This window comes from Globicephala melas, chromosome 13, assembly GCF_963455315.2.
Source record: "Globicephala melas chromosome 13, mGloMel1.2, whole genome shotgun sequence".
NCBI lineage: Eukaryota > Metazoa > Chordata > Mammalia > Artiodactyla > Delphinidae > Globicephala > Globicephala melas.
Window position 1 is genome coordinate 12,444,424 of NC_083326.1, and position 6,000 is coordinate 12,450,423.

The window sequence follows — 6,000 nt, forward strand, 5'->3', positions numbered from 1 at the left end:
TTTCGAAGAAGTATGTAAGTATTCCATTATACAATTATGCACTGCTTAGCCCTGTCAAGGTTATGCTCAACATTATACAGAAACAGACTTTATATATGTAAATGGAAACATTTAGCAGATGTTATTACAAGGTGATGCTCTTAGGGGTGATTTTTTTCTCATCAATATTTTCTAAATTTCTTCACTAATTATAAATAGTATATGTAATAATAAAAAAAGAAAAAGGGCACATCTAGAAAAAAATCCTACACGAGAATTCTACAAAGGTCCAAGTTTCTTCCTTGCCCTATTAGTAATAACTAAAACAAAAATAATATTCACAGTTAATCGGTCTCCCTGTGTCATTTAACTAATGCTTAATTTCATTAAGTAAAAGAAGATTTTAGTGGATGGAATTTTCCCAAAAGATGTTACTGTTTTTCTTCTAAATTTGTATATGCCACCCTGAAAATCTGGAATTACCATGGAAAAAAAAAACAAAAAACCCAAATTACAAACCCTAAAACCTCTGCAAGAGTGACTTGTGATTATCCTTATCTCTCCATTCCCGAGATTAACATATTCAGAAATGTCAAATATGCTGCACATAAACTCCTCCTACCCCTTCCCTGACTTGGCCATGGCATACACCACTATTAGAGGCTACGGTTTCCCAGAGTCTCTGCCTCAGAATTGCGTTTGGCCCCCATTACCAGAGTCAGCCCTCAAGATAAAATCTGTTTGCTATCCCACTCCTTATTATGACTGTCATACCCTGAAATTCATAGTTCTCAAACTGCAGTGAATTCATTAACATGTGGGTTCCCAGTTTCACAGCCAGAGATTCTGATTCAGTAGAGCTGGAGCATGGCCCAGGAATCTAAATTTTAAAAAGCACCCAGGGTAGCTGATGCAAGGGGTCCATATTTTGTGAAACATTATTCAATGATGACTTGTCTACTATTATATAACATTTACCATTCACTTACTATGTACAAGGTACTGTGATGATGCTTTTTTTTTTAAACATATTTATTGGAGTATAATTGCTTTCCAATGGTGTGTGAGAATGCTTTGAAACACCACTCCTCCAGGGACATCACAAGGGAGACAAGACATTTCTACAAAAGCTAAAAAGGTAGTAAGTGCCATAGCAGAAATATAGATAATATATCATAGTAGTTCCGAAAAAGTAGAGAAAATTTTCAGCTGGAATGAGTATATAATGCTTTATGAAGGAAGGTGTTCTACTAGTCAGACCTAGAAAAACACAGGAAGGAAATGCATGAACTTCTTCACTTCACAGAAGTGACTCCTGACTTTCCTCTTAACTCATCAATAATATAATTTGCTTCCAACTCACTTGTTCTTACCAAGTTCTGCCACTCAGTAGAGAAAGTCTTTCTGTCATGACTTGTAGCTGCCATGGTTCACTTTAACTGATTTTACAAATACATACGTTAAAGATATATCATACGTGGCTTTATCTCTCCCATAGTCCTTTGCACATAGTAGATACAAAATAAGTATTGGTCAAATGAATGAATGATTAGGAAGCATAATGAGTGTGAATCTCAGTCCACAAAAATCAGGTGTACAAAAAATATTACTTTGTGTTGTATAACTCAATTTCATTTTGACTCTTAATTCCCGCTCTCTCACCACATCCAACTAGAACAAAAACTTAACATTCTCTACTCCTCTGCCTACATCAGAAATTGTACCAAATTTCTGGGTTTCGGTTGGGAGTGGGGCTTTGGAGTGCAGCTCTCTAAAATCACTCTCTCTGTCTGCTTACTCTCTGCGGGTCGAGCCCTCCCTGCGTCATGTGACCACTTCAGCAAGCAGGACATTTGGCTGAGGCTGCCTATGGACCCAACTGCCTGGATACACCAAGGTTAGGGTCAGGGTTAGGGAACGGGTACGGTTTAGGGTACAGGTTAGGGTACGACAACGGTTAGGGTTAGGGTTAGGGAACGTGTTAGGATACGGGTTAGTGTTAGGGTACAGGTTAGGATTAGGGTACGGGTTAGGGTAAGGGTTAGCGTTAGGGTTAGGGTTACGGTTAGGTTTAGGGAACGGGTACGGTTTAGGGTACAGGTTAGGGTATGACAATGGTTTAGGGTTAGCGTACGTGTTAGGGTACGGGTTAATGTTAGTGTACGGGTTAGGATTAGGATATGTGTTAGGGTAAGGCTTCAGGTAAGGGTTAGGGTTAGGGTTAGGGAATGGGTACAGTTTAGGGTACAGGTTAGAGTATGACAACGATTTAGGGTTAGCATACGTGTTAGGGTATGGGTTAGTGTTAGTGTACGGGTTAGGATTAGGGTACGGGTTAGGGTAAGGCTTCGGGTAAGGGTTAGGGTTAGAGTTAGAGTTAGGGTTAGGGTTAGGGAACGGGTATGGTTTAGGGTACAGGTTAGGGTACGACAACGATTTAGGGTTAGCGTACGTGTTAGGGTATGGGTTAGAGTTAGTGTACGAGTTAGGTTTAGGGTACGGGTTAGGGTAAGGCTTTGGGTAAGGGTTAGGGTTAGGGATAGGGTCAGGGTTAGGGAACGGTACGGTTTAAGGTACAGGTTAGGGTACGACAATGGTTTAGGGTTAGCGTACGTGTTAGGGTACGGGTTAGTGTTAGTGTACGGGTTAGGATTAGGGTACGTGTTAGGGTAAGGCTTCGGGTAAGGGTTATGGTTAGGGTCAGGGTTAGGGAACGGTACGGTTTAAGGTACAGGTTAGGGTACGACAATGGTTTAGGGTTAGCGTACGTGTTAGGGTACGGGTTAGTGTTAGTGTACGGGTTAGGATTAGGGTACGTGTTAGGGTAAGGCTTCGGGTAAGGGTTATGGTTAGGGTTAGGGTTAGGGAACGGGTACGGTTTAGGGTTAGGGTTAGGGTACGAAAACGGTTTAGGGTTAGCATACGTGTTAGGGTACGGGCTAGTGTTAGTGTACGGTTTAGGATTAGGGTACGGGGTAGGGTAAGGCTTCGGGTAAGGGTTAGGGTTAGGGAACGGGGACGGTTTAGGGTACAGGTTACAGTATGACAACGGTTTAGTGTTAGGGTACGTGTTAGGGTACGGGTTAGTGTTAGTGTACGGATTAGCAGTAGGGTATGGGTGAGGGTAAATCTTCGGGTAAGGGTTAGGGTTAGGGTTAATGTTAGGCTTAGGCTTAGGGAACGGGTATGGTTTAGGGTACAGATTAGGGTACGACAACAGTTTAGAGTTAGCGTACGTGTTAGGTTACATGTTAGTGTTAGTGTACGGGTTACAATATATTTAGGAAAAGCCCCATTCTATGTATTGGTCAAAATTTTTCAATGGCTTTTCATTGCCTTTAGAATAAAGTCCAGAAAGCTTATAAGGGCAATGAAGGCTTCTTGTCATCTGAACTTATTCTATTTCTTTCCAGGTTATTTTTTATTACTGGGTCTAGGCCCACTCTGATAAAGACTATATCAACCTAAGAGAGAGCTCCAGGGCAAAGACTGCCTGTTGAAGGAGTCCTTCATGGGGCAGAAATAGCTGAGTCCTAATATCACATTTTCTCGTTGTGTACATCTACTTTATGTCCTCTGTACTTCCCCTAAATTTAACTTTCTCTTTATTGTATATACTCATGTTTTACATTTCAATACTAGCAACAAAGGTGTTTTCCTTTCCCAGTTTTCCTATTCTAAATCCTACCCATTTTTCTAGACTTCCATAAAATCAAATGTGATTATCCCTCCTCACCACAACCTAGAAGCAATTTACCTTTCTCCACTATTTCTTCTTCTTATTATTTTTTTTTAAAAATACATACTCTTTTGCTACTGGTCTCCCTTTTTAAAAAATTAATTAATTAGTTTATTTATTTTTGGCTGCATCGGGTCTTAGCTGCAGCACTTGGGATTCTTCATTGCGGTGTGTGGGCTTAGTTGCCCTGTGGCATGTGGGATCTTAGTTCCCTGACCAGGGATTGAACTAGCATCCCCTGCACTGGAAGGTGGATTCTTAACCACTGGACCACCAGGGAAGTCCCTCTCTGCTACTTCTTATGTTGTGTATTGGCAGCACTATATTACAGCCATATATTGAAACCTTGGTGGACATGTGTCATTCACTTTAGCTGCCCAGCATCCAAACACCTTCTGATGTTTAGGGAATTCCCTATTTTATGGGAAGCAGAGCCTGCCTTCCTCTGTAGAAATTAAACCTGCCAAATTCTTGCTTTCTCATCTTGCTTTTCAGTTAGGGTTCAATAAATATTATGTTGAATCAAAATTTTTGATTATTTAAATGTTTTAAGATTTTGTGTAATTCCTCCAGGGTTATGGTTAGGTTAGAGTATAATATTGAAACGATTAGCATGCTGAAGGCAAAAATCTTAATTTATAGGAAGATTAAATGTGTAAAACATATATATGTGTGTATAAAAATGTGTGAATTTTTCTGAACTCATTAATATTTGAAAATTTATTTTAGTCCTGTGGCTTAGGAGATACACACATATATAGACTTTGGCAATAAATTTTGCAAACTTGGTGGAGAGGGGCCAGAATGTTAATAGTCTGAAAGCTTCTCATTAATGTTCCAATTAACCTTTGTATTCCTAGGAAGGTATTTGAAACATAATGTGTTCAATTAATATTTTTTGAATAAAAGAGTCAACTTTATCTAGGAAAGAGAACTGATAGATTTACTTTATAAACCAAACAAGCTTTAATGTAGCCTAAGATTATCCTTTGGTAAGCACTCTGTGCTTCCTATATTTCCAAAAAGTGCTTATAAAGTGTAAAGGGGATTATGAATTAAACAGCTTAAATGTATTCATCATCACAACAGATAGAGTAAGTATACTGGACCCAGCTGGCAGAGGAATTAATTTCTTCTAGTTAACAGCATTTCCCTCTTCCCTGATGTGATTGCCAGGCAGTTAGTCAAAAGTAAAAGAAAATCACAGAATTCCAATTTTCAGTATAAGACAATTTCAGAATTATTGATTTTCAAGTGTTCCATTGACAACACTCCCTTGGTCAATATTATGATTTAGTTTTTCTCATTATGGTGGCAGCAGAGCTGGTCTCTACAAATTGACAGCAACAGCATATAAGAAACAACACCTGAGACCTAGAGGATGCTAAATGGCCTAGTGAAGGAAAGGGAGGTATGCCATCTAGGACACTGATGGGTCTGTAATGTGTTGCTGGAAGGAGGATGTCTAAGATGAGGAGAAGGGAGGGGGAAGTTTGCCATTAGTAGCAGTAAACAAAAAGAACAAAGAGTCTCTCTCATCATTCAGTTATACAAAAGGTTAAGTTGCAACCCACTGTAGCTGCCCACAAACAGTGCACATTGAGGGGAATTCAGAATGGAGAAAAATAGGATAAAGTATTCCGTTTTGGATATACGGGCCCCTAGGTAGTTAACATGCATACCTAAGGAAGAATTTCACTGACACCCAGACTTTTGCATCTTCCCATACTTAGAAAAGCACTAAAATCATTAACTTGAGATTATCGGGGGGTGTGTGTGCCTGTGTGTGCATGTGTGTGTGTGTTTAGCAGTAATCTTTTTACCAAGATGTATGTTTAACTACATGTATTCCCAGCCAAAAAATTTATATATAGATATGTATATATATACATATACACACACACACACACACACATATATATATATATATATATATATATATATATATATACACACACACATACATATATGCACTTCTTCCCTACTTCTTTGGAGCAGTCCCCTCAGAGTTACACAGAGGTTGTTTCCTGGACTACAGTCCTCAGTCCTGTCCATGAATAAAACTTAACTCACAACTTTTACGTTGTGCTTTTTTCTTCCAGTTGACAGTTCTGGTGACCACAAAGGGTCCTAGAGCTGACTTCTCTCCTTTGCCTAAACTCTACAAGGGTCTGAAGCCTTGCTACCAGCAAGGGCCCCTTGTGCCTGTTCACCTCTTAGGTGAGTCCACATGATTCGGTGAGTTTCTCCTGGTCTTGGATTTCCTGTCTTGGTTGATGATC